Here is a 7,197-nt window from a genome sequence, read left to right on the forward strand (position 1 = left end):
TCATAAATGTATCAAGAACAGGATGGCATGGTTAACTGTTGCAAGAACAGGTTCTTGAGACTTTGGACATCATGGTGAAGATAACATGGGCTGTTTTCTTTAATTAAGAACAAAGACAATATGCTTGTCTTCTCTTCCAATCTACATAAAACATGTAATCATGCAGATAGTTCATGGAGAGTGTGACTGCATGTTAATAGATAAGCACGTCTTTTTTCACTTCAGAAGTAATTGAGAACCTACCATTAGTATTTAAGCATGATGAGGTAGCACATTGTTATGGGAGTGTTTATGGGTGGGATCTTAGATAAAGGATTGTCCAATCAGTATATTATATATAAAAACTGCTGTTTCCTGGCTGTTAATCTTGTCTTTCCCCCAGTTTATAATACAATAGAGCTGGGTTAGCTTGCATCTGGTATACCAAAATCCACTCTGTGTTGTCTCTGTGTTGGTAAATACCAGTTAGAGGGCTATCTGGCTTTTGAACCTCTGGTTTTCAGTATCCTGCACACCCCTCTTGTGAAGTGAATGTAGTAGATACATTTATCTACATTTACTGCCAAATTAATGTTACTGCGAGCCAAATGCATTTCTGTGTCATAATACGCACTGATTGACTGTACTTGTCTGTGTCAATCAGTTTCTCAGAAAACCAGGAACCCTCCTTAATTGTGTTCTTTTCAGCCAGGAGCTTGTTCTCCACCTTCAAATTATCTCCCAGTTGTGTGGTAACAAGCAGTTGATCTGACCTTTTAAGGGAACTGGAAGTGTTGTACAAGTTGGGCATGTACATTGCCTTGCCAACCAGCATTTGATATGGAGTTTTTCCATCATATTGTGTTTGGAAATTTACTTTTTTTTGTACTTTTCTTTACTAAATAATTTACCCCCAACACTAAATGATACATTAGGCGAGGGTCTGTTCTATAATCCCTTTCACTCTCACAATGATCCACTGCCTCTGGTCGAAATAGGTTAGAGAATGGCAAGCTACATCCTGAACATCATAAGGCTTCTCCCACGGCTTTTTTGCCTGAAAAGGTTGGTCCATTGTCAGCTTGTATTGTTCTAGGTGTTGTCATACCTACTATAGATTCCAAATAATGTATGACTTTGTTGCAGTCAGCTTTCTTCTGGGAAATGATCATGGTGAATCTAGTACCAAGTCGTCTACAATCAACCAGTATGTGCATTTGTTAACCGCTACCTAGAGAACAATGGTTCTGCGTGATTTCCCCAACCTATTTTTGGTCGTGGTACTTTTCATCGCCGGAATTTACATCGCCAGAAACCCTGTTTTTGTTTTTTTTTTTATTCAGGGGGGGTTCACCCCTCCAGACCCCTCCTTACTATTATAATAATACCCAACCCCAACAAAACACACCCCAAAATAAAAAATAAAAAAAACAGGGTTTCTGGCGATGTAAAATCCGTCGATGAAAAGTACCACAACCAAAAATAGGTTGGCGAAATGTGTGTATACCGAGAACAATGTGATCCATGGACACCATTTCAAACTGTACTATTTTCCTCAGTAGATGAACCTCTTTTAGCTTACTGGTATGATCTACAGTGGTTTGCAATTATGTTGTGCAATACTCAATGTCCTGGTTTACATTTTCTCTTACCTCTAGCTACCAGTATATTTACATCAACATTTGAGTAGATGCTAATATCCCAACGAAACTGTAGCCATTCCTTCATCAGCAGCAGAGATTAATTTTAATCTGTGCTGCTTGTTTGGATTTTTTTTAGAAATTGTGACTATACTGTGTTGTCTTTCAGACAATAGGTATATGTCTTAGGGAATCCTTTTGGGTTATGACAGCTTGCATCAAGTGAGGATTTAGTGTCCTCATCAATGTGTGAAATGGAGCTTGTGAAAGCAGCTACCACATATTGTACCTGTTGTCTAACTGACAGCTGTGCTAGTGAATTACCAGTGAAGTGCACAAAATATTTTTTGATGTGCTTTGGCGTGCATTAACCAAACTAGAGGATTACCCTTGTTGATGTTCCAGACCTTTGGCTAAAGCTGTTTATATACTATTGTTTACTCTTTAGAATGTTTAAATCCATTTTGGACCAACTGATTGTAATTCAAAATAGTATCCCCTGACTGCATATTCTGAATGAAATACAATAAATGTGGGTTTATGTCAAACAACCTGCTGAAGCACCATAGGATTAGCTTGTATTTCAGCTGTCTGGGCTGATGTATCTCCCAAGTGCATTGTTTTGGTGTCTAGGCATACAAATGCATCATTATGCTTAAAATAATTCTTAACAGAAGCATATGTAGCAGAGCAAGTAGATCTTGTCCCAATGGCTGGAATGGCTGTTCCATCACAATAAAACATTGCGCAAACATGCAGACTGTATTGTTTGGTACCGCTATTACTGCTTCTGTTTTTAAGGAACACTCAAGATCACACAATTGCTTCAACTCTAGTTTGGTATGGTACTGTACATCAGACAAAATCTGAGTAGCAACCCATGTAATCCATCTAGTATGTAGTGCGTTCTGACATCCAAGATGCTTGAGTGTGTTGCAGCTTCCAGATTAAGTAGTGGAGTATTCAGGGGTAAAGTTTTATTGGCTGCTACAGCTCTTTCCTTCTGTAATATAACCTTTTCTGTAATTGTGTAAACACGTGAACGATATGCTATTGTTTTGGTTTCAACAAAGTTACAAAATGTTTATGTGAAAATGTTTTGACCAGGAAGTAATGTTAGATGAAGTCATTTGATTGCAAATATGTTGCAGAATGTTTGTAAGTGATGCATAATTATGGAACATAAATACACCCATAGTTTAACAAACCCAGTAATGCTAGAAGATGTCTGAGTGTACGAGGATTCTGTATGTGTGCACATGTTTCTAGAACTTGTAAGGCAATACCACTCCCATAATCTAGTGAAATGCCCAAAAATGTGAATTCTGTGTGCAATTTTTGATTTTCTGAAATTGAATTATATTCCTCTGAAGCCAATTTCTTCATGGTTAAATCAACTTTTTTTCTAGAAGAGTGTTTTAATCTTCATCTGTACAATAGATATCATCTACGTGCTGCTAACAACTTTAAATGCCTTCCAATATGCTCTGTAGTTTACTTGAGACTGCACGTGGGCTGTTTTTGAAGCCATGAGGAATTATTTGGAAACAATAGTGCTATACTCAAATGTGAATACGGTGTCCTTGAAACTCTCTGGGTTTAAGGGATGCAGGCGAAACACATTATCCAAAACAAACCATGTTTTGTATTTGCACCTCTAGCTGTTACTTAACAGTCCAGGGGCCAGATTACAGAAACTTTGCACCGGTGCAAGTGCAAAGTTGCACGGTATTAGCACTAGGGCAAAGTTTGCCCTATTTTTTAAATATTTTTTGGATGTATAAGTGATAAAACAAGCTGTATAGTACAAGTATAATTAATATGTTTTCTGGCCTTCAACATGAGAAGAAGATAAGCTCCACAGCACCCAAGTGATGGAAGACCAACGGACAGGGCTGGCACCAATAAACTGTCATCACTTATGGATAAAGGGGATACCTGTTTAGGGTCCATCCAATAAGCCAAGCAGGTTTTTACTGTATGTATTGCGTCACTTATGACGATGTTTTGCTTTATGAAATTCTGCTTGTACTACTTTTCGGCTGAAGGTTCTTAGCAGCAGAGTTAATTGCTGTTGCTCTCTGCGTTTGCGAATAAACTTTTTATCCTTACAAGATCTGCTTGGGCCTTTCGTCCCTAATGGGTTGTATTCTCTCTGGTGTGAGCGTTCTGGGGCATGCCTCCCTTTGGTGAACCCCACCCTGATCTCAGCGCCCCCATACCTGTGGAGGTGTCCAGGCAGCTTCTCCAGAAGGAGCCATACCCGCCTACAGCGACCGACCCCGAAAAACATGTGTTTCGAGTGGTTTAGCAGGCACCATTTTAAGAAAAGTCCTCTCTGCTCTTTGAAGTGGGGCGCGGCTCTCAGGAGAGTGCAGGACGGTGTTGGAACCCGGTGATGGATGAGTTCGAGTGAGCATGCACGTGTGAGTAGACTCTTGTAAGCGATAACAAATGGGGGACAAATGCATGGGGAAGTGTGAAAGGTGTGAGTACGTGGAGAGCGAGGTTATCAACGTGACATGGATGAGGTCAGGGTTATTTGTTGTTACAATTAGTATTACGAATGGAGTGTTTCGGTAAAGTATTATAAGGTAAGGCATTGTAAGGTATGGCAAAGGTCAGGCAAGGAGCCCCTCCTCGGAAGCAGAGGGAAGGTGGTACCACAGGATATTGTATCATTTAAAGGAGGAATATAAAAATAAGGGTAGTGGTCTGGTTTAAGCACTAGTTGCTAGTGTAGCATATTGTTTTAATTTATTGTGTTTGTGCTTTGTGGATAAGGAACAGGCCCTAGAATGTGCAGTAATTGTGTGTGGCGTGGTGTGGTGTTGGATGATCTTGTAGAGTGATGTGTGTGTGTGTGCAGGGATGGGTGATAGAGAAGGGTGGGTGAGGATTTTCTTGTTTTTGTGGTTAAATGCAAGCAGCAGCATGTGAGGCATGTTAGAAAGGTTTTAAGCAGTTAGTAAGAAAAAAAAGATGTCACTAGCATGGGGGAGGATCACCAATAAAGCACATGTACAAGGTCCTGCCACTGTATGGTGACAGGGTGGAAATATATCATAAGCAGTGGATCGCAGAGACAGGTGGAGGGGGGATGCCATGCAAAGACAAGAGGGGAGGGCTCACACAACAAGAGCATTTTGGAACATATATCCACATTTCTAGTAGCAAAAGGTAAGGGGAAGCAGCTCCAGAAGAGAAAAGAGATTCTCGATTGTTGCCGTATGTTTGAATAGGCAGCAGATCAAGGGAATGGAGTGGAGGTGCAGAGAAGGAAAGATGGGAAGTACAGAAAGGGAGAAGGAGAAGGTGCAGTGCCAGTGGGGGGTAGGGGATTGTATCCCTTGACAACATATCCCTCAGAAGGATAGACTAACCTAAGTTATTTACCCGCTGTGATAGGCACCTCTTCTGCTGCAGTAGGGTCTTCTGCAGAATCAGTAACACCACAGGCTATTGCTCCCCACCTATGTATACCCATCCGCCTGAAGTACTGGCATCATCAGGTTACAGGTCTACGGAGTTTGAGGATAAATTGACAGGATCACTAACAGAACTGAAAAGGATACAGACATCCCCAGGAACAGGGAGGAATATAAGTGCATTGAGAGGAGGATCAAGAGAGTGCAAGTCATGGAAGTGCTGCTTAAGATGGATATTGAAGGCATAAGACATCTATGTGTTGAGAAAGAAAGGAGCCTGGGTGGTGGATTATCCTGGGATTGGAGAATACGGTGTTGGGAAAGAATGCGGAGGAAGGAGATGCTGATGCATTTACTGAGGATCAGAGTGTAGGAGAACGGAGGGGCGAAGAGGCAGCTGAAAATACCCCCCAGTAGAAGGTCTATGGGAAGCGGGCAGGTTGAAGAACAGGGCTGGCCGGATGGCATTAGTAAAGAGAAGAGGAGTTTTGAAGAAGGGTGTGGGAGGGTAGAGTAAAGATGCAGATGCCCCTCATACATAAGGGGTAAAGGAGGACACATTATGTGCTCTGGCCCCAAATGGATCTGAATAATTTAATTAAGGTCCTTCCATAGCTCACAGCTGGGTAAAGCAAGTGGATATATGAGTTTGAAAAACAAACGGCAGTGGTGCCCCTGACAATAGGGTATCTTAAGAGCCTGTTGGTTGCCATAATTGGGTCAGGCTGGGGATGTGTGGTTTAAGGCCGGATACTCGGGAGTAATATATGTGGATCTGTGTATTGCTAGTCTACTGGGACTCTCCCTTTCTCTCTCTCTCTTCTCTTTTTCCCTCCACCTCTCATTCCTCCTTCCTTTATGTATAGAGTACATTTTGTACCTTTTCTTCTTTTCCGTTGTCTTGTGTGTCTATGCTTTTATTACAGGAAAGAAGAAGATAGACGCAACTAATGAACATAGGATGTTAAGTAGGGACCCAAGGCATAGATACATGGATGAGAGATTGTGGACATATATCTATTATAGTGGGTCAGTAATTGCTGGAGCATTGTGTGTGATATTGCTAGTATACTGGGAGTGTATTGGGGAGGGTATTATAGGGGGAGGTCCTATAAGGGGGAGTCAGTGGGGGAAATCGGATTGTATTTTATCCAAATGGAAAGAAAGTGTTGAAAATACAAGTGTATCTACATATATCAGTACTAACGTGAACGTTAATAATAATAATGGAAGTGGATTTAATGACTCTAATATGCAGGTTACATCTGTGAAGAATGCAGAGGGGGACAACGCACATGATGGAGCATAATTTAATGGAGTTATAGCATTTGTATTTGATGCACTACGTAAGGGCCTTCCTGGATACTCCCGACCTGCAGTGTTTGATGCAGTATACCATGGGTGATGATGAGTACCCAGCGAGATGTAGTCTTCAAATGCAAGACAAGTGCAGAGCTAAGACGGGAGGGCCATGGGATCAATTGGTACCATTCTTCTGTTTTATCGTAAAGAGGTGTTTGCTGGAGGAAGTGCAGAAGGTGCTGGATAAGATTGTGGGTATTGAGGCGAAGGGATGGCTGGAGTATAATAGGGCATCATTGTAAAAGGATTAAGGAGCGGGAGAGGGAAACAGTTCAAAGGCATCAGGGGGACAAAGAAAAATTGGTGGAGAATACATTTGCAAAGGTAGCAGTTCAGGTGCTGGTGCCGTCGCCAGTACAGGTAGAAGGAACAGAGAGTACCCAGCAAGTTGTGAGTGCCACTATTGCGTTGCTCTGGGCCAAAGGAGGACAAGGGCAGTGGGGTGGGTGGCAACAGCACCACGGCCCACAATGGCAGCAAGGGGGGCCGCACCGAGGAAGAGGGGGATTATGAGGAGCAAGAGGTGGAGGATTTGGATGCAGGGGAGGTGTGTCCGGACAGTCTCAATGTTGGAACTGTTTAAGGTGGGTTAATTTTGCAAGGGAATAGAAGAGCAGGTCAGCAGTAGTGTATAATGATGGGCCACTGGAACAGGGCCAAGGGTCCCAAGGACACCAGGGACTAGGGCACCAGTAACAGGGTCAAGGTTACCAGAACCAGGAGAATCCACAGTGGTAATACCAAACTTTTAGCAGCCCCAAGCACCAGACACACAAGCACAGCACCTG

The sequence above is a fragment of the Ambystoma mexicanum genome, chromosome 5p (genome assembly GCF_040938575.1).
Source record: "Ambystoma mexicanum isolate Mex_15411 chromosome 5p, UKY_AmexF1_1, whole genome shotgun sequence".
Lineage (NCBI taxonomy): Eukaryota > Metazoa > Chordata > Amphibia > Caudata > Ambystomatidae > Ambystoma > Ambystoma mexicanum.